General features: G+C 46.2%; 2 long non-coding RNA genes and 12 other non-coding genes across 14 annotated transcripts; 12 read left to right on the top strand and 2 right to left on the bottom strand.

Annotated features, from left to right (window-relative positions):
* Nucleotides 1-228: 228 nt before the first annotated feature.
* Nucleotides 229-300, bottom strand: trnad-guc (transfer RNA aspartic acid (anticodon GUC)). Its single transcript has one exon. It is a non-coding gene; the product is annotated as a tRNA-Asp (tRNA).
* Nucleotides 301-1,209: 909 nt separating this feature from the next.
* On the bottom strand, nt 1,210-1,281 carry trnad-guc (transfer RNA aspartic acid (anticodon GUC)). The gene has a single exon. It is a non-coding gene; the product is annotated as a tRNA-Asp (tRNA).
* Nucleotides 1,282-3,033: 1,752 nt separating this feature from the next.
* Nucleotides 3,034-3,106, top strand: trnav-aac (transfer RNA valine (anticodon AAC)). Its single transcript has one exon. It is a non-coding gene; the product is annotated as a tRNA-Val (tRNA).
* A 252-nt stretch (nt 3,107-3,358) lies between these two features.
* Nucleotides 3,359-3,431, top strand: trnav-uac (transfer RNA valine (anticodon UAC)). The gene has a single exon. It is a non-coding gene; the product is annotated as a tRNA-Val (tRNA).
* Nucleotides 3,432-4,665: 1,234 nt separating this feature from the next.
* Nucleotides 4,666-4,738, top strand: trnav-cac (transfer RNA valine (anticodon CAC)). The gene has a single exon. It is a non-coding gene; the product is annotated as a tRNA-Val (tRNA).
* Nucleotides 4,739-7,274: 2,536 nt separating this feature from the next.
* Nucleotides 7,275-7,347, top strand: trnav-cac (transfer RNA valine (anticodon CAC)). Its single transcript has one exon. It is a non-coding gene; the product is annotated as a tRNA-Val (tRNA).
* Nucleotides 7,348-8,579: 1,232 nt separating this feature from the next.
* On the top strand, nt 8,580-8,652 carry trnav-cac (transfer RNA valine (anticodon CAC)). Its single transcript has one exon. It is a non-coding gene; the product is annotated as a tRNA-Val (tRNA).
* Nucleotides 8,653-10,210: 1,558 nt separating this feature from the next.
* Nucleotides 10,211-10,283, top strand: trnav-cac (transfer RNA valine (anticodon CAC)). The gene has a single exon. It is a non-coding gene; the product is annotated as a tRNA-Val (tRNA).
* Nucleotides 10,284-11,515: 1,232 nt separating this feature from the next.
* On the top strand, nt 11,516-11,588 carry trnav-cac (transfer RNA valine (anticodon CAC)). The gene has a single exon. It is a non-coding gene; the product is annotated as a tRNA-Val (tRNA).
* Nucleotides 11,589-13,146: 1,558 nt separating this feature from the next.
* trnav-cac (transfer RNA valine (anticodon CAC)) lies at nt 13,147-13,219 on the top strand. The gene has a single exon. It is a non-coding gene; the product is annotated as a tRNA-Val (tRNA).
* Nucleotides 13,220-14,777: 1,558 nt separating this feature from the next.
* trnav-cac (transfer RNA valine (anticodon CAC)) lies at nt 14,778-14,850 on the top strand. The gene has a single exon. It is a non-coding gene; the product is annotated as a tRNA-Val (tRNA).
* A 422-nt stretch (nt 14,851-15,272) lies between these two features.
* Nucleotides 15,273-16,597, top strand: LOC144007399 (uncharacterized). Its single transcript, XR_013280166.1, has 2 exons — nt 15,273-15,442; nt 15,515-16,597. It is a non-coding gene; the product is annotated as an uncharacterized LOC144007399 (long non-coding RNA).
* Nucleotides 16,598-21,713: 5,116 nt separating this feature from the next.
* On the top strand, nt 21,714-24,417 carry LOC144007400 (uncharacterized). The gene is made up of 2 exons (XR_013280167.1): nt 21,714-23,262; nt 23,335-24,417. It is a non-coding gene; the product is annotated as an uncharacterized LOC144007400 (long non-coding RNA).
* A 923-nt stretch (nt 24,418-25,340) lies between these two features.
* On the top strand, nt 25,341-25,413 carry trnav-aac (transfer RNA valine (anticodon AAC)). The gene has a single exon. It is a non-coding gene; the product is annotated as a tRNA-Val (tRNA).
* Nucleotides 25,414-25,710: the final 297 nt, after the last annotated feature.

A 25,710-nucleotide genomic window follows, 5' to 3' on the forward strand; every position in this document is an offset into this window, starting at 1 on the left:
GGCGTAGAGGGAAAACTGTCACTAAAATCGGGAATGCAAGACAGCTATGCTGTTTGCCAATCCTGCCAACAGGATAAACGACAGTGTCTGTTTCCATGGTGTAGTGGTTATCACATTCGGCTCACACGCGAAAGGTTCCCAACTCGAAACAGGGTGGGAAACAGGGTAATTTTCTTTGTATTTGCAATGAAAACTGAGTATCCAAAAAGCAAAATACACAGGCACCACCTCCCCGTTGGGGAATCGAACCCCAGTCTTCCGCGTGACAGGCGGAGATACTATCCACTATACTAACGAGGAAAGGACTCTGTGCTTGCTACCTGGACAGGCGTAGAGGTAAAACTGTCACTAAACTTGTGAATGCCAGACAGCTATGCTGTTTGCCAATCCTGCCAACAGGATAAACGCCAGTGTCTGTTTCCATGGTGTAGTGGTTATCACATTCTCCTCACAAGCGAAAGGTTCCCAACTCGAAACCGGGTGGGAAACAGGGTAATTTTCTTTGTATTTGCAATGAAAACTGAGTATCCAAAAATTGAATTGCACCTGCACTCACCTCCCCTTCAGGGAATCTAACCACAGTCTTGCGCGTGACAGGCAGAGATACTATCCACTATACTAACGAGGAAAGGACTCTGTGCTTGCTACCTGGACAGGCGTAGAGGGAAAACTGTCACTAAAATCGGGAATGCCAGACAGCTATGCTGTTTGCCAATCCGGCCAACAGAGTAAACACCAGTGTCTGTTTCCATGGTGTAGTGGTTATCACATTCGCCTAACACGTGAAAGGTCCCCAGCTCGAAACCGGGTGGAAACTTGGCAATTTTCTTTGAATTTGCAATGAAAACTGAGTATCCAAAAAGCAAAACACACAGGCACCACCTCCCCGTTGGGGAATCGAACCCCAGTCTTCCGCGTGACAGGCGGAGATACAATCCACTATACTAACGAGGAAAGGACTCTGTGCTTGCTACCTGGACAGGCGTAGAGGGAAAACTGTCACTAAAATCGGGAATGCCAGACAGCTATGCTGTTTTCCAATCCTGCCAACAGGATAAACGCCAGCGTCTGTTTCCATGGTGTAGTGGTTATCACATTCGGCTCACACGCGGAAGGTTCCCAACTCGAAACAGGGTGGGAAACAGGGTAATTTTCTATGTATTTGCAATGAAAACTGAGTATCCAAAAAGCAAAACACACAGGCACCACCTCCCCGTTGGGGAATCGAACCCCAGTCTTCCGCGTGACAGGCGGAGATACTATCCACTATACTAACGAGGAAAGGACTCTGTGCTTGCTACCTGGACAGGCGTAGAGGGAAAACTGTCACTAAAATCGGGAATGCAAGACAGCTATGCTGTTTGCCAATCCTGCCAACAGGATAAACGACAGTGTCTGTTTCCATGGTGTAGTGGTTATCACATTCGGCTCACACGCGAAAGGTTCCCAACTCGAAACAGGGTGGGAAACAGGGTAATTTTCTTTGTATTTGCAATGAAAACTGAGTATCCAAAAATTGAATTGCACCTGCACTCACCTCCCCTTCAGGGAATCTAGCCACAGTCTTGCGCGTGACAGGCAGAGATACTATCCACTATACTAACGAGGAAAGGACTCTGTGCTTGCTACCTGGACAGGCGTAGAGGGAAAACTGTCACTAAAATCGGGAATGCCAGACAGCTATGCTGTTTGCCAATCCGGCCAACAGAGTAAACTCCAGTGTCTGTTTCCATGGTGTAGTGGTTATCACATTCGCCTAACACGTGAAAGGTCCCCAGCTCGAAACCGGGTGGAAACTTGGCAATTTTCTTTGAATTTGCAATGAAAACTGAGTATCCAAAAAGCAAAACACACAGGCACCACCTCCCCGTTGGGGAATCGAACCCCAGTCTTCCTCGTGACAGGCGGAGATACTATCCACTATACAAAAGAGGAAAGGACTCTGTGCTTGCTACCTGGACAGGCGTAGAGGGAAAACTGTCACTAAAATCGGGAATGCCAGACAGCTATGCTGTTTTCCAATCCTGCCAACAGGATAAACCCCAGCGTCTGTTTCCATGGTGTAGTGGTTATCACATTCGGCTCACACGCGGAAGGTTCCCAACTCGAAACAGGGTGGGAAACAGGGTAATTTTCTTTGTATTTGCAATGAAAACTGAGTATCCAAAAAGCAAAACACACAGGCACCACCTCCCCGTTGGGGAATCGAACCCCAGTCTTCCGCGTGACAGGAGGAGATACAATCCACTATACTAACGAGGAAAGGATTCTGTGCTTGCGACCTGGACAGGCGTAGGGGTAAAACTGTCACTAAACTTGTGAATGCCAGACAGCTATGCTGTTTGCCAATCCTGCCAACAGGATAAACGCCAGCGTCTGTTTCCATGGTGTAATGGTTATCACATTCGGCTCACACGCGGAAGGTTCACAACTCGAAACAGGGTGGGAAACAGGGTAATTTTCTTTGTATTTGCAATGAAAACTGAGTATCCAAAAAGCAAAACACACAGGCACCACCTCCCCGTTGGGGAATCGAACCCCAGTCTTCCGCGTGACAGGAGGAGATACTATCCACTATACTAACGAGGAAAGGATTCTGTGCTTGCGACCTGGACAGGCGTAGAGGTAAAACTGTCACTAAACTTGTGAATGCCAGACAGCTATGCTGTTTGCCAATCCTGCCAACAGGATAAACGCCAGTGTCTGTTTCCATGGTGTAGTGGTTATCACATTCGGCTCACACGCGAAAGGTTCCCAACTCGAAACAGGGTGGGAAACAGGGTAATTTTCTTTGTATTTGCAATGAAAACTGAGTATCCAAAAATTGAATTGCACCTGCAATCACCTCCCCTTCAGGGAATCTAACCACAGTCTTGCGCGTGACAGGCAGAGATACTATCCACTATACTAACGAGGAAAGGACTCTGTGCTTTCTACCTGGACAGGCGTAGAGGGAAAACTGTCACTAAAATCGGGAATGCCAGACAGCTATGCTGTTTGCCAATCCGGCCAACAGAGTAAACGCCAGTGTCTGTTTCCATGGTGTAGTGGTTATCACATTCGCCTAACACGCGAAAGGTCCCCAGCTCGAAACCGGGTGGAAACTTGGCAATTTTCTTTGAATTTGCAATGAAAACTGAGTATCCAAAAAGCAAAACACACAGGCACCACCTCCCCGTTGGGGAATCGAACCCCAGTCTTCCGCGTGACAGGCTGAGATACTATCCACTATACTAACGAGGAAAGGACTCTGTGCTTGCTACCTGGACAGGCGTAGAGGGAAAACTGTCACTAAAATCGGAATGCAAGACAGCTATGCTGTTTGCCAATCCTGCCAACAGGATAAACGCCAGTGTCTGTTTCCATGGTGTAGTGGTTATCACATTCGCCTTACACGTGAAAGGTCCCCAGCTCGAAACCGGGTGGAAACTTGGCAATTTTCTTTGAATTTGCAATGAAAACTGAGTATCCAAAAATACAATAGCACAGGTACCAAGTGCCCGTTGGGGCATCTCACCCCAGTCTTCCGCGTGACAGGAGAAGATACTATCCACAATACTAACAAGGAAAGGACTCTGTGTTTGCTACCTGGACAGGCATAGAAGGAAAACTGTCACTAAAATAGGGAATGCCAGACAGCTATGCTGTATTCCAATCCTGCCAACAGGATAAACACCAGCGTCTGTTTCCATGGTGTAGTGGTTATCACATTCGGCTCACACGCGGAAGGTTCCCAACTCGAAAAAGGGTGGGAAACAGGGTAATTTTCTTTGTATTTGCAATGAAAACTGAGTATCCAAAAAGCAAAACACACAGGCACCACCTCCCCGTTGGGGAATCGAACCCCAGTTTTCCGCGTGACAGGCGGAGATATTATCCACTATACTAACGAGGAAAGGACTCTGTGCTTGCTACCTGGACAGGCGTAGAGGGAAAATTGTCACTAAAATCGGGAATGCAAGACAGCTATGCTGTTTGCCAATCCTGCCAACAGGATAAACGCCAGTGTCTGTTTCCATGGTGTAGTGGTTATCACATTCTCCTCACAAGCGAAAGGTTCCCAACTCGAAACCGGGTGGGAAACAGGGTAATTTTCTTTGTATTTGCAATGAAAACTGAGTATCCAAAAACTGAATTGCACCTGCACTCACCTCCCCTTCAGGGAATCTAACCACAGTCTTGCGCGTGACAGGCAGAGATACTATCCACTATACTAACGAGGAAAGGACTCTGTGCTTGCTACCTGGACAGGCGTAGAGGGAAAACTGTCACTAAAATCGGGAATGCCAGACAGCTATGCTGTTTGCCAATCCGGCCAACAGAGTAAACGGCAGTGTCTGTTTCCATGGTGTAGTGGTTATCACATTCGCCTAACAAGTGAAAGGTCACCAGCTCGAAACCGGGTGGAAACTTGGCAATTTTCTTTGAATTTGCAATGAAAACTGAGTATCCAAAAAGCAAAACACACAGGCACCACCTCCCCGTTGGGGAATCCAACCCCAGTCTTCCGCGTGACAGGCTGAGATACTATCCACTATACTAACGAGGAAAGGACTCTGTGCTTGCTACCTGGACAGGCGTAGAGGGAAAACTGTCACTAAAATCGGGAATGCAAGACAGCTATGCTGTTTGCCAATCCTGCCAACAGGATAAACGCCAGTGTCTGTTTCCATGGTGTAGTGGTTATCACATTCGCCTCACACGCGAAAGGTCCCCAGCTCGAAACCGGGTGGAAACTTGGCAAATTTCTTTGAATTTGCAATGAAAACTGAGTATCCAAAAATACAATAGCACAGGTACCAAGTGCCCGTTGGGGCATCTCACCCCAGTCTTCCGCGTGACAGGAGAAGATACTATCCACAATACTAACGAGGAAAGGACTCTCTGTTTGCTACCTGGACAGGCATAGAAGGAAAACTGTCACTAAAATAGGGAATGCCAGACAGCTATGCTGTTTTCCAATCCTGCCAACAGGATAAACACCAGCGTCTGTTTCCATGGTGTAGTGGTTATCACATTCGGCTCACACGCGGAAGGTTCCCAACTCGAAAAAGGGTGGGAAACAGGGTAATTTTCTTTGTATTTGCAATGAAAACTGAGTATCCAAAAAGCAAAACACACAGGCACCACCTCCCCGTTGGGGAATCGAACCCCAGTCTTCCGCGTGACAGGAGGAGATACTATCCACTATACTAACGACGAAAGGATTCTGTGCTTGCGACCTGGACAGGCGTAGAGGTAAAATTGTCACTAAACTTAATGCCAGACAGCTATGCGGTTTGCCAATCCTGCCAACAGGATAAACGCCAGTGTCTGTTTCCATGGTGTAGTGGTTATCACATTCGGCTCACACGCGAAAGGTTCCCAACTCGAAACAGGGTGGGAAACAGGGTAATTTTCTTTGTATTTGCAATGAAAACTGAGTATCCAAAAATTGAATTGCACCTGCACTCACCTCCCCTTCAGGGAATCTAGCCACAGTCTTGCGCGTGACAGGCAGAGATACTATCCACTATACTAACGAGGAAAGGACTCTGTGCTTGCTACCTGGACAGGCGTAGAGGGAAAACTGTCACTAAAATCGGGAATGCCAGACAGCTATGCTGTTTGCCAATCCGGCCAACAGAGTAAACTCCAGTGTCTGTTTCCATGGTGTAGTGGTTATCACATTCGCCTAACACGTGAAAGGTCCCCAGCTCGAAACCGGGTGGAAACTTGGCAATTTTCTTTGAATTTGCAATGAAAACTGAGTATCCAAAAAGCAAAACACACAGGCACCACCTCCCCGTTGGGGAATCGAACCCCAGTCTTCCTCGTGACAGGCGGAGATACTATCCACTATACAAAAGAGGAAAGGACTCTGTGCTTGCTACCTGGACAGGCGTAGAGGGAAAACTGTCACTAAAATCGGGAATGCCAGACAGCTATGCTGTTTTCCAATCCTGCCAACAGGATAAACCCCAGCGTCTGTTTCCATGGTGTAGTGGTTATCACATTCGGCTCACACGCGGAAGGTTCCCAACTCGAAACAGGGTGGGAAACAGGGTAATTTTCTTTGTATTTGCAATGAAAACTGAGTATCCAAAAAGCAAAACACACAGGCACCACCTCCCCGTTGGGGAATCGAACCCCAGTCTTCAGCGTGACAGGAGGAGATACTATCCACTATACTAACGACGAAAGGATTCTGTGCTTGCGACCTGGACAGGCGTAGAGGTAAAATTGTCACTAAACTTAATGCCAGACAGCTATGCGGTTTGCCAATCCTGCCAACAGGATAAACGCCAGTGTCTGTTTCCATGGTGTAGTGGTTATCACATTCGGCTCACACGCGAAAGGTTCCCAACTCGAAACAGGGTGGGAAACAGGGTAATTTTCTTTGTATTTGCAATGAAAACTGAGTGTCCAAAAAGCAAAACACACAGGCACCACCTCCCCGTTGGGGAATCGAACCCCAGTCTTCCGCGTGACAGGCGGAGATACTATCCACTATACTAACAAGGAAAGGACTCTGTGCTTGCTACCTGGACAGGCGTAGAGGGAAAACTGTCACTAAAATCGGGAATGCAAGACAGCTATGCTGTTTGCCAATCCTGCCAACAGGATAAACGCCAGTGTCTGTTTCCATGGTGTAGTGGTTATCACATTCTCCTCACAAGCGAAAGGTTCCCAACTCGAAACCGGGTGGGAAACAGGGTAATTTTCTTTGTATTTACAATTAAAACTGAGTATCCAAAAACTGAATTGCACCTGCACTCACCTCCCCTTCAGGGAATCTAACCACAGTCTTGCGCGTGACAGGCAGAGATACTATCCACTATACTAACGAGGAAAGGACTCTGTGCTTGCTACCTGGACAGGCGTAGAGGGAAAACTGTCACTAAAATCGGGAATGCCAGACAGCTATGCTGTTTGCCAATCCGGCCAACAGAGTAAACGGCAGTGTCTGTTTCCATGGTGTAGTGGTTATCACATTCGCCTAACAAGTGAAAGGTCACCAGCTCGAAACCGGGTGGAAACTTGGCAATTTTCTTTGAATTTGCAATGAAAACTGAGTATCCAAAAAGCAAAACACACAGGCACCACCTCCCCGTTGGGGAATCGAACCCCAGTCTTCCGCGTGACAGGCTGAGATACTATCCACTATACTAACGAGGAAAGGACTCTGTGCTTGCTACCTGGACAGGCGTAGAGGGAAAACTGTCACTAAAATCGGGAATGCAAGACAGCTATGCTGTTTGCCAATCCTGCCAACAGGATAAACGCCAGTGTCTGTTTCCATGGTGTAGTGGTTATCACATTCGCCTCACACGCGAAAGGTCCCCAGCTCGAAACCGGGTGGAAACTTGGCAATTTTCTTTGAATTTGCAATGAAAACTGAGTATCCAAAAATACAATAGCACAGGTACCAAGTGCCCGAAAAGGCATCTCACCCCAGTCTTCCGCGTGACAGGAGAAGATACTATCCACAATACTAACGAGGAAAGGACTCTCTGTTTGCTACCTGGACAGGCATAGAAGGAAAACTGTCACTAAAATAGGGAATGCCAGACAGCTATGCTGTTTTCCAATCCTGCCAACAGGATAAACACCAGCGTCTGTTTCCATGGTGTAGTGGTTATCACATTCGGCTCACACGCGGAAGGTTCCCAACTCGAAAAAGTGTGGGAAACAGGGTAATTTTCTTTGTATTTGCAATGAAAACTGAGTATCCGAAAAGCAAAACACACAGGCACCACCTCCCCGTTGGGGAATCGAACCCCAGTCTTCCGCGTGACAGGAGGAGATACTATCCACTATACTAACGACGAAAGGATTCTGTGCTTGCGACCTGGACAGGCGTAGAGGTAAAATTGTCACTAAACTTAATGCCAGACAGCTATGCGGTTTGCCAATCCTGCCAACAGGATAAACGCCAGTGTCTGTTTCCATGGTGTAGTGGTTATCACATTCGGCTCACACGCGAAAGGTTCCCAACTCGAAACAGGGTGGGAAACAGGGTAATTTTCTTTGTATTTGCAATGAAAACTGAGTGTCCAAAAAGCAAAACACACAGGCACCACCTCCCCTTTGGGGAATCGAACCCCAGTCTTCCGCGTGACAGGCGGAGATACTATCCACTATACTAACAAGGAAAGGACTCTGTGCTTGCTACCTGGACAGGCGTAGAGGGAAAACTGTCACTAAAATCGGGAATGCAAGACAGCTATGCTGTTTGCCAATCCTGCCAACAGGATAAACGCCAGTGTCTGTTTCCATGGTGTAGTGGTTATCACATTCTCCTCACAAGCGAAAGGTTCCCAACTCGAAACCGGGTGGGAAACAGGGTAATTCTCTTTGTATTTGCAATGAAAACTGAGTATCCAAAAACTGAATTGCACCTGCACTCACCTCCCCTTCAGGGAATCTAACCACAGTCTTGCGCGTGACAGGCAGAGATACTATCCACTATACTAACGAGGAAAGGACTCTGTGCTTGCTACCTGGACAGGCGTAGAGGGAAAACTGTCACTAAAATCGGGAATGCCAGACAGCTATGCTGTTTGCCAATCCGGCCAACAGGATAAACGCCAGTGTCTGTTTCCATGGTGTAGTGGTTATCACATTCGCCTCACACGCGAAAGGTCCCCAGCTCGAAACCGGGTGGAAACTTGGCAAATTTCTTTGAATTTGCAATGAAAACTGAGTATCCAAAAATACAATAGCACAGGTACCAAGTGCCCGTTGGGGCATCTCACCCCAGTCTTCCGCGTGACAGGAGAAGATACTATCCACAATACTAACGAGGAAAGGACTCTCTGTTTGCTACCTGGACAGGCATAGAAGGAAAACTGTCACTAAAATAGGGAATGCCAGACAGCTATGCTGTTTTCCAATCCTGCCAACAGGATAAACACCAGCGTCTGTTTCCATGGTGTAGTGGTTATCACATTCGGCTCACACGCGGAAGGTTCCCAACTCGAAAAAGGGTGGGAAACAGGGTAATTTTCTTTGTATTTGCAATGAAAACTGAGTATCCAAAAAGCAAAACACACAGGCACCACCTCCCCGTTGGGGAATCGAACCCCAGTCTTCCGCGTGACAGGAGGAGATACTATCCACTATACTAACGACGAAAGGATTCTGTGCTTGCGACCTGGACAGGCGTAGAGGTAAAATTGTCACTAAACTTAATGCCAGACAGCTATGCGGTTTGCCAATCCTGCCAACAGGATAAACGCCAGTGTCTGTTTCCATGGTGTAGTGGTTATCACATTCGGCTCACACGCGAAAGGTTCCCAACTCGAAACAGGGTGGGAAACAGGGTAATTTTCTTTGTATTTGCAATGAAAACTGAGTGTCCAAAAAGCAAAACACACAGGCACCACCTCCCCGTTGGGGAATCGAACCCCAGTCTTCCGCGTGACAGGCGGAGATACTATCCACTATACTAACAAGGAAAGGACTCTGTGCTTGCTACCTGGACAGGCGTAGAGGGAAAACTGTCACTAAAATCGGGAATGCAAGACAGCTATGCTGTTTGCCAATCCTGCCAACAGGATAAACGCCAGTGTCTGTTTCCATGGTGTAGTGGTTATCACATTCTCCTCACAAGCGAAAGGTTCCCAACTCGAAACCGGGTGGGAAACAGGGTAATTTTCTTTGTATTTACAATTAAAACTGAGTATCCAAAAACTGAATTGCACCTGCACTCACCTCCCCTTCAGGGAATCTAACCACAGTCTTGCGCGTGACAGGCAGAGATACTATCCACTATACTAACGAGGAAAGGACTCTGTGCTTGCTACCTGGACAGGCGTAGAGGGAAAACTGTCACTAAAATCGGGAATGCCAGACAGCTATGCTGTTTGCCAATCCGGCCAACAGAGTAAACGGCAGTGTCTGTTTCCATGGTGTAGTGGTTATCACATTCGCCTAACAAGTGAAAGGTCACCAGCTCGAAACCGGGTGGAAACTTGGCAATTTTCTTTGAATTTGCAATGAAAACTGAGTATCCAAAAAGCAAAACACACAGGCACCACCTCCCCGTTGGGGAATCGAACCCCAGTCTTCCGCGTGACAGGCTGAGATACTATCCACTATACTAACGAGGAAAGGACTCTGTGCTTGCTACCTGGACAGGCGTAGAGGGAAAACTGTCACTAAAATCGGGAATGCAAGACAGCTATGCTGTTTGCCAATCCTGCCAACAGGATAAACGCCAGTGTCTGTTTCCATGGTGTAGTGGTTATCACATTCGCCTCACACGCGAAAGGTCCCCAGCTCGAAACCGGGTGGAAACTTGGCAATTTTCTTTGAATTTGCAATGAAAACTGAGTATCCAAAAATACAATAGCACAGGTACCAAGTGCCCGAAAAGGCATCTCACCCCAGTCTTCCGCGTGACAGGAGAAGATACTATCCACAATACTAACGAGGAAAGGACTCTCTGTTTGCTACCTGGACAGGCATAGAAGGAAAACTGTCACTAAAATAGGGAATGCCAGACAGCTATGCTGTTTTCCAATCCTGCCAACAGGATAAACACCAGCGTCTGTTTCCATGGTGTAGTGGTTATCACATTCGGCTCACACGCGGAAGGTTCCCAACTCGAAAAAGTGTGGGAAACAGGGTAATTTTCTTTGTATTTGCAATGAAAACTGAGTATCCGAAAAGCAAAACACACAGGCACCACCTCCCCGTTGGGGAATCGAACCCCAGTCTTCCGCGTGACAGGAGGAGATACTATCCACTATACTAACGACGAAAGGATTCTGTGCTTGCGACCTGGACAGGCGTAGAGGTAAAATTGTCACTAAACTTAATGCCAGACAGCTATGCGGTTTGCCAATCCTGCCAACAGGATAAACGCCAGTGTCTGTTTCCATGGTGTAGTGGTTATCACATTCGGCTCACACGCGAAAGGTTCCCAACTCGAAACAGGGTGGGAAACAGGGTAATTTTCTTTGTATTTGCAATGAAAACTGAGTGTCCAAAAAGCAAAACACACAGGCACCACCTCCCCTTTGGGGAATCGAACCCCAGTCTTCCGCGTGACAGGCGGAGATACTATCCACTATACTAACAAGGAAAGGACTCTGTGCTTGCTACCTGGACAGGCGTAGAGGGAAAACTGTCACTAAAATCGGGAATGCAAGACAGCTATGCTGTTTGCCAATCCTGCCAACAGGATAAACGCCAGTGTCTGTTTCCATGGTGTAGTGGTTATCACATTCTCCTCACAAGCGAAAGGTTCCCAACTCGAAACCGGGTGGGAAACAGGGTAATTCTCTTTGTATTTGCAATGAAAACTGAGTATCCAAAAACTGAATTGCACCTGCACTCACCTCCCCTTCAGGGAATCTAACCACAGTCTTGCGCGTGACAGGCAGAGATACTATCCACTATACTAACGAGGAAAGGACTCTGTGCTTGCTACCTGGACAGGCGTAGAGGGAAAACTGTCACTAAAATCGGGAATGCCAGACAGCTATGCTGTTTGCCAATCCGGCCAACAGGATAAACGCCAGTGTCTGTTTCCATGGTGTAGTGGTTATCACATTCGCCTCACACGCGAAAGGTCCCCAGCTCGAAACCGGGTGGAAACTTGGCAAATTTCTTTGAATTTGCAATGAAAACTGAGTATCCAAAAATACAATAGCACAGGTACCAAGTGCCCGTTGGGGCATCTCACCCCAGTCTTCCGCGTGACAGGAGAAGATACTATCCACAATACTAACGAGGAAAGGACTCTCTGTTTGCTACCTGGACAGGCATAGAAGGAAAACTGTCACTAAAATAGGGAATGCCAGACAGCTATGCTGTTTTCCAATCCTGCCAACAGGATAAACACCAGCGTCTGTTTCCATGGTGTAGTGGTTATCACATTCGGCTCACACGCGGAAGGTTCCCAACTCGAAAAAGGGTGGGAAACAGGGTAATTTTCTTTGTATTTGCAATGAAAACTGAGTATCCAAAAAGCAAAACACACAGGCACCACCTCCCCGTTGGGGAATCGAACCCCAGTCTTCCGCGTGACAGGAGGAGATACTATCCACTATACTAACGACGAAAGGATTCTGTGCTTGCGACCTGGACAGGCGTAGAGGTAAAATTGTCACTAAACTTAATGCCAGACAGCTATGCGGTTTGCCAATCCTGCCAACAGGATAAACGCCAGTGTCTGTTTCCATGGTGTAGTGGTTATCACATTCGGCTCACACGCGAAAGGTTCCCAACTCGAAACAGGGTGGGAAACAGGGTAATTTTCTTTGTATTTGCAATGAAAACTGAGTGTCCAAAAAGCAAAACACACAGGCACCACCTCCCCGTTGGGGAATCGAACCCCAGTCTTCCGCGTGACAGGCGGAGATACTATCCACTATACTAACAAGGAAAGGACTCTGTGCTTGCTACCTGGACAGGCGTAGAGGGAAAACTGTCACTAAAATCGGGAATGCAAGACAGCTATGCTGTTTGCCAATCCTGCCAACAGGATAAACGCCAGTGTCTGTTTCCATGGTGTAGTGGTTATCACATTCTCCTCACAAGCGAAAGGTTCCCAACTCGAAACCGGGTGGGAAACAGGGTAATTTTCTTTGTATTTACAATTAAAACTGAGTATCCAAAAACTGAATTGCACCTGCACTCACCTCCCCTTCAGGGAATCTAACCACAGTCTTGCGCGTGACAGGCAGAGATACTATCCACTATACTAACGAGGAAAGGACTCTGTGCTTGCTACCTGGACAGGCGTAGAGGGAAAACTGTCACTAAAATCGGGAATGCCAGACAGCTATGCTGTTTGCCAATCCGGCCAACAGAGTAAACAGCAGTGTCTGTTTCCATGGTGTAGTGGTTATCACATTCGCCTAACAAGTGAAAGGTCACCAGCTCGAAACCGGGTGGAAACTTGGCAATTTTCTTTGAATTTGCAATGAAAACTGAGTATCCAAAAAGCAAAACACACAGGCACCACCTCCCCGTTGGGGAATCGAACCCCAGTCTTCCGCGTGACAGGCTGAGATACTATCCACTATACTAACGAGGAAAGGACTCTGTGCTTGCTACCTGGACAGGCGTAGAGGGAAAACTGTCACTAAAATCGGGAATGCAAGACAGCTATGCTGTTTGCCAATCCTGCCAACAGGATAAACGCCAGTGTCTGTTTCCATGGTGTAGTGGTTATCACATTCGCCTCACACGCGAAAGGTCCCCAGCTCGAAACCGGGTGGAAACTTGGCAATTTTCTTTGAATTTGCAATGAAAACTGAGTATCCAAAAATACAATAGCACAGGTACCAAGTGCCCGTTGGGGCATCTCACCCCAGTCTTCCGCGTGACAGGAGAAGATACTATCCACAATACTAACGAGGAAAGGACTCTCTGTTTGCTACCTGGACAGGCATAGAAGGAAAACTGTCACTAAAATAGGGAATGCCAGACAGCTATGCTGTTTTCCAATCCTGCCAACAGGATAAACACCAGCGTCTGTTTCCATGGTGTAGTGGTTATCACATTCGGCTCACACGCGGAAGGTTCCCAACTCGAAAAAGGGTGGGAAACAGGGTAATTTTCTTTGTATTTGCAATGAAAACTGAGTATCCGAAAAGCAAAACACACAGGCACCACCTCCCCGTTGGGGAATCGAACCCCAGTCTTCCGCGTGACAGGAGGAGATACTATCCACTATACTAACGACGAAAGGATTCTGTGCTTGCGACCTGGACAGGCGTAGAGGTAAAATTGTCACTAAACTTAATGCCAGACAGCTATGCGGTTTGCCAATCCTGCCAACAGGATAAACGCCAGTGTCTGTTTCCATGGTGTAGTGGTTAGCACATTCGGCTCACACGCGAAAGGTTCCCAACTCGAAACAGGGTGGGAAACAGGGTAATTTTCTTTGTATTTGCAATGAAAACTGAGTGTCCAAAAAGCAAAACACACAGGCACCACCTCCCCGTTGGGGAATCGAACCCCAGTCTTCCGCGTGACAGGCGGAGATACTATCCACTATACTAACAAGGAAAGGACTCTGTGCTTGCTACCTGGACAGGCGTAGAGGGAAAACTGTCACTAAAATCGGGAATGCAAGACAGCTATGCTGTTTGCCAATCCTGCCAACAGGATAAACGCCAGTGTCTGTTTCCATGGTGTAGTGGTTATCACATTCTCCTCACAAGCGAAAGGTTCCCAACTCGAAACCGGGTGGGAAACAGGGTAATTCTCTTTGTATTTGCAATGAAAACTGAGTATCCAAAAACTGAATTGCACCTGCACTCACCTCCCCTTCAGGGAATCTAACCACAGTCTTGCGCGTGACAGGCAGAGATACTATCCACTATACTAACGAGGAAAGGACTCTGTGCTTGCTACCTGGACAGGCGTAGAGGGAAAACTGTCACTAAAATCGGGAATGCCAGACAGCTATGCTGTTTGCCAATCCGGCCAACAGAGTAAACGGCAGTGTCTGTTTCCATGGTGTAGTGGTTATCACATTCGCCTAACAAGTGAAAGGTCACCAGCTCGAAACCGGGTGGAAACTTGGCAATTTTCTTTGAATTTGCAATGAAAACTGAGTATCCAAAAAGCAAAACACACAGGCACCACCTCCCCGTTGGGGAATCGAACCCCAGTCTTCCGCGTGACAGGCTGAGATACTATCCACTATACTAACGAGGAAAGGACTCTGTGCTTGCTACCTGGACAGGCGTAGAGGGAAAACTGTCACTAAAATCGGGAATGCAAGACAGCTATGCTGTTTGCCAATCCTGCCAACAGGATAAACGCCAGTGTCTGTTTCCATGGTGTAGTGGTTATCACATTCGCCTCACACGCGAAAGGTCCCCAGCTCGAAACCGGGTGGAAACTTGGCAATTTTCTTTGAATTTGCAATGAAAACTGAGTATCCAAAAATACAATAGCACAGGTACCAAGTGCCCGTTGGGGCATCTCACCCCAGTCTTCCGCGTGACAGGAGAAGATACTATCCACAATACTAACGAGGAAAGGACTCTCTGTTTGCTACCTGGACAGGCATAGAAGGAAAACTGTCACTAAAATAGGGAATGCCAGACAGCTATGCTGTTTTCCAATCCTGCCAACAGGATAAACACCAGCGTCTGTTTCCATGGTGTAGTGGTTATCACATTCGGCTCACACGCGGAAGGTTCCCAACTCGAAAAAGGGTGGGAAACAGGGTAATTTTCTTTGTATTTGCAATGAAAACTGAGTATCCAAAAAGCAAAACACACAGGCACCACCTCCCCGTTGGGGAATCGAACCCCGGTGTAACAAGAGTACCAAGACGACCTGTTGAGTGTACGCTCTTGCCTTTTATAAATGATCTTTGATGTATTGCCGCGCTCTGTCATGTGACCGCACGTACCACCAATAAGAGCCGCTTATGGTCAGTAGTGCGGAAGGAGCCAGGCAACGCGTGTGGAAATGTTTATGGATCGAGGTGGGTTTTTTAGAAAGCTCTATCTTGAATATAGTTATGTTGAAACTGAAACGCCTACTTATTGACTTGTAGAGCCGACTGCCAGCACCGGACTGCATTGTTTCACCGTCGCGATTGTTTGAAAAGTTGAACTGGTGAGTCATGTGTTAACATGAGCCATTTCTGTGGTGCTTTGACATGGTTCTCAAACGACTGAATGAAGTGATTAATGGTACTGATTATTCACTGTTAGCTCGTATTTTATGTACAATGTGGCGTTTTACCCAGATTTGATTGTTTGAAATGTAATAATACTGAACAGTATTTTACTAAATGAAGTTGTTCTTTTTGATAATTGAATGTACTTGAATTGTGTAGGTTTTATACATCTTCATTAGAATACATTATTCTAATGAATTAAATTTAATGCTGCTATTGCTAATTTTGCACAACTTTAGCACTTTCATATAGTACGTTAGTTTTGATAAATTGACATGTCTAATAGATTTATATTGTACAATATTGATGATGGATTGGAACTTTTGGATTGATAATGCTGTTAGTGTTATTTATGCAATGTAGTTTCTTATTTGTGTACACAAAGAATATTAAGATGGTCCTGTTTCATACAGGCCAGACTTGAATTGATGGTGAGCTAAGCCCAGGAACAGTCAACGAACATTGAATGCAGCTAAGGAAATGGAGATTCCTGCCAGGAACCCCAGCCACCTGCTCTGTTCGGGCTGGTAGGAGGCTCTCGTAGCCGACCCTGCATTTTCCATCACTTGCACTCTGATCTGCAACCCCTCCGGATTCATTCTTTCAGTTACTCACATTCACTCATACACCTCGGTTGCTGGACAATCGGATCACTATAGTGCTGGTTGCATGAACTGTGACTACATTTTTGCGCAAGTGAACTGTGACTGTGCGATTGCCAACCAATGAACTTCATATTGCAGAACTTGGGAAATTATCAATCAGATAGTTCAATCCGTGCCTCGATAAAGAGTTGTTCCTTTTCTTTTCCCTTCTTTTCTTTATTTTGAAAATTTATTACTTTCATTGAATGGCCATTCATTTTGCCTCTTGTACATATGTGTATATTTGTCCTGTCCACTAGGGTTGTTGTTGTTCACGTTGTAATTTAATACATGGTGAAATTACCAAACACAAGCTTTAGTCTCTGCCTCCTCTCTTCCCGAGCCGGACCTTAATCTTCTGATACCTAGCCTATTCCTACTTCTGTCCTTTTGTTACGATATGCAGCAAATATTGGCTACATAATTTGGTGAGCTAGCCAGGAGAGAGTTGGCAGAACTGTTGTGGACAGAGAAATATACAACATTAAAATGGATGTGTTTGAGAACCATGGCATAAAAATACCCAATGCAGTTTTGATTGAAGGAGTCACTAAGACAGAAACGGATGAAGAAGTCATAGGATTTTTGACAAAATATGGCTCAATTTTAAAAAGTCAATTTATTGATGAGCCAGAGTCTGTGTTTAACCGTAAATGGGTTGTTGAGTATAAATCTGGTGCTGCCATAGTTGCACTTCGTGACACTTTGCCATACACATTTGTGAGCGATGATGGAAAACTAACGTATGATATTTTAGAACTGTCAACAGTGTGTGCTACTCAAATAGAGAAGCTAAAAACTGATGCTTATTTATTAGAATTAAAAGACTTGGCTAAGCGTACAGGAAAGGATTTTACAGAAGTCCTTAATGATGCGATGTCTCTGCTTGGCCACTCTGTTACGCAATTAAGGCCAGGCCCACAAGATTCTGCCTCACTTTCCCAATCTAACCCACTGCCACCATCTGATGTCACCTTAAATTCGCTGGCTGTCTCCACTTCTAATGCTGAGAACTCGAGTCAAGAATCAGACGAGCCGGAACATAAGACTTCACATACACCAAGATTCTCTTTCCCACATAATGCCGCTTCTGATCTTAATCCACAAGAAGTCCAGCGTTATGTGGTAGAGCATATAGTTAAAAATGAGGACAGTGCAATGCTTCATCTTTCCAGCCAGCGACTCAGGGCTTTTTCTGGGAGGTTGCCCCGGCCCCAGAATGAATCAGATTATGAGACATGGCGTTCTACTGTCGATCTGATGTTAAATGATCCATCTTTCTCCGACTTACAACGGTCAAGAAAAATTTTTGAAAGTCTCTTGCCTCCAGCTGCAGACATGGTCAAGCATTTGAAACCAGAAACACGCCCAGCAGTCTATCTTCAAATTTTGGATTCAGCATACAGTACCGTGCAAGATGGCGATGAGCTCTTTGCAAAATTCATGGACACTTTCCAAGATGCAGGAGAAAAGTCATCTTCATATCTCCAGCGGTTGCAGGTTGCCCTCAGTCTAGCCATTAAGAGAGGAGGGGTCCCACACACTGAAACCAACAAACACCTGCTTAACCAGTTTTGCAGAGGGTGTTGGGACAATACATTGATCTCCGAACTCCAACTCAAGCAACGAAAGCATAATCCACCATCTTTTGCTGAATTATTACTGCTGTTGCGTACTGAGGAGGATAGGGAAGCAGCAAAGACCATTCGAATGAAGCAGCATCTCGGTCCATCCAAAACAAAGGCCATGACTCATGCTCAGTATGCTTATGCTGGGGGTGAAGACCATCAAGCCATAACACTGGAAAAGTTAACAAAACAGTTAGCAGACATACAGAGACAGTTGGCAGCTTTGACTGCAGCCCAATCCGCTCAGAAGCAGTCATCAGCAAAACCTATCCCTCCTGGTTCCGGTGCCAAACCAAAATCTGCATCACGATCCTTAAGACCCGCACCAGCAGGACCGAAGCCAGGTTTTTGTTATCGATGCGGGGAAGACGGACACATTAAACCAGCGTGTGACAATCCCCCGAATTCTGCTTTGGTGACTTTCAAGAAGAAGCAGCATGCTGACAAACTGCCGAAATGGCACAAATTCAATCCCCCATCAAGCCAGTCTTTAAACTGAGCCCAGTTCCTGTTACGGGGCGCACTGGAACTGCTTCGGACCAACAATGTCCCAAGAACTCTCCTTCAGTTACCTGTACAGAGTTGACTTCGTCACCACCTCTCAACACTCGATTACCAAAGGGATTAATAGGATCCAAGTGCACAAGTGAAGTTACCATCACGGGCCAAACCTGTTCTTGTCTACTTGACACTGGGTCACAAGTCACCACCGTTCCTGTTTCATTTTATAACAAGCATTTTTTCTCTCAACCACTGAAACCCCTTTGTGATCTCCTCCAAGTTGAAGGCGCAGCTGGTCAAGCTGTTCCCTACTTGGGGTATATTGAGATGTCAGTAACGTTCCCCAGTGACTTTGTGGGGGTTGAAATGGAAGTGGCTACATTGGCGCTCGTGATTCCAGATTCACGTCCAGAGCTTCAATCACATGTTTTGATTGGAATGAACACTCTAGAACCTTTGTACGACCAGTATATTGAGAGCAACCCCGGAAGCTTTCAGCCCTTAGCACATGGGTACCGAGCTGTTTTGAAACTGCTCCAATTACGTCACCAACAAGCGCAGCTGGGCACCAATGGAATTGTGAGACTCTCAGGCAAAGCTCCAATTGTCATTCCTGGGGGTCAGACTGTTGTCATTGAAGGCTCAATCAGTACTAGCATCCCACTAGCACGCTCCTGTGTGCTCATTGAACATCCAGCATCTCCATTGGCAGGTGGACTGTGTGTTGTAAATTGTCTGATTACAGTTTCACCGCATGCCTTTCACAAAGTACCAGTTATTATAAAAAATGAATCAGAACACGATGTGTGTATTCCACCCTTGAGCCCGATTGCCAATCTTGTGCTAATGCCTCAAATCCTCTCACATGATGCCAGTGTGAAGGTTGACTCCACACTACCCCCTCCCCGTGATCTACAATTTAATTTTGGCGATTCATCTATCCCACAAGAATGGAAAGAACGGATTGTGAACAAACTGAATGGAATACCGGAAGTTTTCTCCCATCACGATCTAGACTTTGGCAGAACTAATAAGGTCAAACATAACATCAAGTTGCATGACGAAACCCCATTTAAACACCGTCCACGGCCAATCCATCCACAGGATATTGAGGCAGTGCGACAGCACCTGCGGGATCTTCTGAAAACTGGAGTTATCAGGGAATCTGTCTCTCCATTTGCTTCACCCATCGTGGTAGTCCGTAAAAAGAACGGCGATGTTCGTCTATGCATTGACTATCGAAAGCTGAACCTCCAGACCATAAAGGATGCCTACGCCCTTCCCAATCTCGAAGAGTCGTTTTCTGCACTGACTGGTTCCAGGTGGTTCAGTGTATTAGATCTTAAGTCTGGTTATTACCAGATTGAAATGAGTGAAGTTGACAAAGAAAAAACTGCGTTTGTAACACCATTAGGGTTCTGGGAGTTCAATCGCATGCCACAAGGTGTCACCAATGCTCCCTCGACGTTCCAACGCCTCATGGAGCAGTGTATGGGAGACCTTCATCTTAAAGAAGTACTTGTGTTCTTGGACGACCTGATTATCTTTTCCAGGACATTGGAAGAGCATGAGGACCGCTTGCTGCGAGTCCTCACTCGTCTGAAAGAGTTCGGTCTTAAACTGTCCCCGGAGAAATGTATGTTTTTCCAAACATCTGTACGTTACCTGGGTCATGTGGTATCAGAAAAGGGAGTAGAGACCGACCCAGAGAAGATTTCTGCTTTAAAGACTTGGCCAATTCCACGAACCCTGCGAGAATTGAAATCATTCTTAGGATTCGCCGGATACTACCGGAGATTCATCCGGGGATACGCCACTATAGCCAAGCCGCTGAATGACTTGACTAGGGGTTACGTACCCACTCGCAAGTCAGGAAAGAAAAAACCCCATACCAAGCATCAGGACCCAAAGCATCTACCCTTTGGAGAGAGATGGTCTCCAAAATGCCAGCATGCTTTTGAGACCTTGATTGACCAGCTGACCACTGCACCTGTCCTGGGTTTTGCTGATCCGAAGAAACCCTACATCTTACATACAGATGCGAGCGCCACAGGGCTTGGTGCAGCGCTGTATCAACAGCAAGATGGACACCTCAGAGTTATTGCGTATGCCAGTCGTGGGCTTTCCATCAGTGAATCAAGGTATCCAGCACATAAACTGGAATTTTTGGCATTGAAGTGGAGTATTACAGAGAAATTCCACGACTATCTCTATGGAGCTAATTTTGTTGTGGTTACGGACAATAACCCACTCACATACATTCTTACGTCTGCCAAATTGGATGCTGCTAGTCATCGTTGGCTTGCTGCTCTTTCCACATATACTTTCACACTCCAGTATAGGGCTGGAAAGCAAAACCTTGATGCCGATGCGCTGTCACGCCGTCCACATACATCTGCTTCTGATGCTTCTTCTGATTTGGATCTTGTCAGCCAGTTCACTTGTGATCACAGTGGTGACCCTGCATGTGGAGTTGCGCCAGATGTAGTTGCAGCTATTTGCCAAAACCATCTTGTGAAACCCTGCTCGTTGACTCTCTCTGCTGATTCCCATGCTTTCACATTAGTCGAGTCCATGACTATGTCCGCCAAGGCTATTCCCGAAAGCTATATTGATGAAAGTCAACATGGATTGCCAGTTGTTCCATCTCTATCTCTTCAAGAACTTATGACGAAACAAAGATCTGATCCATCCATCCAAGCAGTGATTCACCAGTTGGAAACCGGCGAGCGAGTCCCTCCCACAGCAAGACAAGAGCTTCCTGAACTTGCTCTTCTACTTCGGGAGTTAAACCGCCTGAAACTGTTGGATGGTGTTTTGTACAGGAAGAGGCAGGATGGCGAACAAACCATATTTCAACTTGTTCTCCCTGAAGAGCTGCGATCCTTGGTTCTGAAAAGTCTACATAACGACATGGGACATCTAGGTGTGGAACGTACTTTGGATCTCGCACGTTCCAGATTCTTTTGGCCGCGCATGTCAGCTGACGTTGAGACCAAAATCAGAACCTGTGATCGGTGTGTCAGAAGGAAGTCCCTTCCGGAGAAAGCTGCGCCTTTGGTCAATATCACTACCACCCGGCCGCTTGAATTGATTTGTATGGATTTTTTGTCACTAGAACCGGACCAAAGCAACACCAAAGACATTCTTGTCATTACAGATCACTTCACGAAGTTTGCTCTTGCTCTACCCACGCCAAATCAAAAGGCGCGGACTGTGGCACGTTGCTTATGGGAAAACTTCATAGTCTACTATGGCATTCCTGAACGTCTTCATTCTGATCAAGGACCCGATTTCGAATCTAAGCTTATAAAAGAACTCTGTGAAATTGCCGGCATTGTTAAGACAAGGACTACTCCATACCACCCACGGGGAAACCCTGTGGAGCGGTTCAACAGAACTCTTCTAAGTATGCTTGGTACTTTGGAACCCAAGCAGAAGCTGCGATGGAAAGAATATGTAAAACCCCTCTGTCACGCATACAACTGTACGAAAAGTGATGTTACTGGATTTACACCGTACGAACTAATGTTTGGTCGTTTACCCCGTCTTCCAGTCGACCTTGCCTTTGGTCTTCCAGTTCGAGAGAGTCAGACCAAGTCACATTCACAATATGTCGAGCAGTTACGGTCCAGGCTTGAGCAAAGTTTTCAACTTGCCACCAGGAATGCAGAGAAATCAGCAGAGCGAAACAAGACTCGATTTGACCGACGTATAATTCCATCTTGTCTGGAAGTTGGGGATCGTGTTCTTGTTCGCAACGTCAGGCTGCGTGGAAAACACAAATTAGAAGATAAGTGGGAGCGTGACACGTATATTGTTCTCAGTCGTGCTGGAGATCTCCCAGTGTACACTGTCAGACAGGAGAAACAGGAAGATGCTCCAACTCGGACACTTCACCGTGATCTTCTTCTCCCTTGCGGATTTCTACCTTCTAATTCTTGTCAGACACCTTCTGAGGTCACACCCCCACGGAGACCAGTGACTCGCAGTCAACACAATGCTGTTCCTATTACTGAAGACTTGAGTGATGAGGAAGATTGTGATCTGCCTTTATTTGCGAACCCCTTTCCAGAGACATTTGAAATTAAAAAGACAGTTGCCGAACCACTTTCACCTCCACGCCCCACAAGTCTCTTGACCTCGCCAACACTGAGGGACGCACCAGCGCCTACACTTGCTGAACCTGTGGAGGACCACTTAGCTGATCTGGGAGGATCCTCTGTTGATGTCACAATTCAACCTCCATCTGTGGAAAATAATAAAGAACGCTTACCTGCAGCAGATGGGTCTGTCGCAATCCAACCTGAAGTCAGGGATCTGGACAAGATGGATGGAGAAGCAGAGAATGGTGGCCAAGCAGAGACATCCGTCAAGTCGGCTGAGAGTGTCCCTAACCAATTAGATGTACTTGATGACTCTGGAAATCCTGTACCATCGGTGGTTGAGCCTGAGATTGTCCGTCGCTCTTTAAGACAGTCACGGCCACCCACCCGCCTTGCCTATTCTACTTTAGGTAATCCTTTGATTTCGGTTGTTCAGACGCTTTTCCATAGTCTGGCTGATGCCTACGGCGAGGCATTTACTGCCACCCCGGTAGTAAACTCAAAGTCTGATTCTCCGGTTCGCATTGTGTAACATGCACGCGGAGGTGCATGGTCTAAAGGGGGGAGGGTGTAACAAGAGTACCAAGACGACCTGTTGAGTGTACGCTCTTGCCTTTTATAAATGATCTTTGATGTATTGCCGCGCTCTGTCATGTGACCGCACGTACCACCAATAAGAGCCGCTTATGGTCAGTAGTGCGGAAGGAGCCAGGCAACGCGTGTGGAAATGTTTATGGATCGAGGTGGGTTTTTTAGAAAGCTCTATCTTGAATATAGTTATGTTGAAACTGAAACGCCTACTTATTGACTTGTAGAGCCGACTGCCAGCACCGGACTGCATTGTTTCACCGTCGCGATTGTTTGAAAAGTTGAACTGGTGAGTCATGTGTTAACATGAGCCATTTCTGTGGTGCTTTGACATGGTTCTCAAACGACTGAATGAAGTGATTAATGGTACTGATTATTCACTGTTAGCTCGTATTTTATGTACAATGTGGCGTTTTACCCAGATTTGATTGTTTGAAATGTAATAATACTGAACAGTATTTTACTAAATGAAGTTGTTCTTTTTGATAATTGAATGTACTTGAATTGTGTAGGTTTTATACATCTTCATTAGAATACATTATTCTAATGAATTAAATTTAATGCTGCTATTGCTAATTTTGCACAACTTTAGCACTTTCATATAGTACGTTAGTTTTGATAAATTGACATGTCTAATAGATTTATATTGTACAATATTGATGATGGATTGGAACTTTTGGATTGATAATGCTGTTAGTGTTATTTATGCAATGTAGTTTCTTATTTGTGTACACAAAGAATATTAAGATGGTCCTGTTTCATACAGGCCAGACTTGAATTGATGGTGAGCTAAGCCCAGGAACAGTCAACGAACATTGAATGCAGCTAAGGAAATGGAGATTCCTGCCAGGAACCCCAGCCACCTGCTCTGTTCGGGCTGGTAGGAGGCTCTCGTAGCCGACCCTGCATTTTCCATCACTTGCACTCTGATCTGCAACCCCTCCGGATTCATTCTTTCAGTTACTCACATTCACTCATACACCTCGGTTGCTGGACAATCGGATCACTATAGTGCTGGTTGCATGAACTGTGACTACATTTTTGCGCAAGTGAACTGTGACTGTGCGATTGCCAACCAATGAACTTCATATTGCAGAACTTGGGAAATTATCAATCAGATAGTTCAATCCGTGCCTCGATAAAGAGTTGTTCCTTTTCTTTTCCCTTCTTTTCTTTATTTTGAAAATTTATTACTTTCATTGAATGGCCATTCATTTTGCCTCTTGTACATATGTGTATATTTGTCCTGTCCACTAGGGTTGTTGTTGTTCACGTTGTAATTTAATACATGGTGAAATTACCAAACACAAGCTTTAGTCTCTGCCTCCTCTCTTCCCGAGCCGGACCTTAATCTTCTGATACCTAGCCTATTCCTACTTCTGTCCTTTTGTTACGATATGCAGCAAATATTGGCTACACCAGTCTTCCGCGTGACAGGAGGAGATACTATCCACTATACTAACGACGAAAGGATTCTGTGCTTGTGACCTGGACAGGCGTAGAGGTAAAATTGTCACTAAAAATGCCAGACAGCTATGCGGTTTGCCAATCCTGCCAACAGGATAAACGCCAGTGTCTGTTTCCATGGTGTAGTGGTTATCACATTCGGCTCACACGCGAAAGGTTCCCAACTCGAAACAGGGTGGGAAACAGGGTAATTTTCTTTGTATTTGCAATGAAAACTGAGTGTCCAAAAAGCAAAACACACAGGCACCACCTCCCCGTTGGGGAATCGAACCCCAGTCTTCCGCGTGACAGGCGGAGATACTATCCACTATACTAACAAGGAAAGGACTCTGTGCTTGCTACCTGGACAGGCGTAGAGGGAAAACTGTCACTAAAATCGGGAATGCAAGACAGCTATGCTGTTTGCCAATCCTGCCAACAGGATAAACGCCAGTGTCTGTTTCCATGGTGTAGTGGTTATCACATTCTCCTCACAAGCGAAAGGTTCCCAACTCGAAACCGGGTGGGAAACAGGGTAATTCTCTTTGTATTTGCAATGAAAACTGAGTATCCAAAAACTGAATTGCACCTGCACTCACCTCCCCTTCAGGGAATCTAACCACAGTCTTGCGCGTGACAGGCAGAGATACTATCCACTATACTAACGAGGAAAGGACTCTGTGCTTGCTTCCTGGACAGGCGTAGAGGGAAAACTGTCACTAAAATCGGGAATGCCAGACAGCTATGCTGTTTGCCAATCCGGCCAACAGAGTAAAAGCCAGTGTCTGTTTCCATGGTGTAGTGGTTATCACATTCGCCTAACAAGTGAAAGGTCCCCAGCTCGAAACCGGGTGGAAACTTGGCAATTTTCTTTGAATTTGCAATGAAAACTGAGTATCCAAAAAGCAAAACACACAGGCACCACCTGCCCGTTGGGGAATCGAACCCCAGTCTTCCGCGTGACAGGCGGAGATACTATCCACTATACTAACGAGGAAAGGATTCTGTGCTTGCGACCTGGACAGGCGTAGAGGTAAAACTGTCACTAAACTTGTGAATGCCAGACAGCTATGCTGTTTGCCAATCCTGCCAACAGGATAAACGCCAGCGTCTGTTTCCATAGTGTAGTGGTTATCACATTCGGCTCACACGCGGAA

This window comes from Festucalex cinctus, chromosome 19 (assembly GCF_051991245.1).
Source record: "Festucalex cinctus isolate MCC-2025b chromosome 19, RoL_Fcin_1.0, whole genome shotgun sequence".
Classification (NCBI taxonomy): Eukaryota; Metazoa; Chordata; class Actinopteri; order Syngnathiformes; family Syngnathidae; genus Festucalex; species Festucalex cinctus.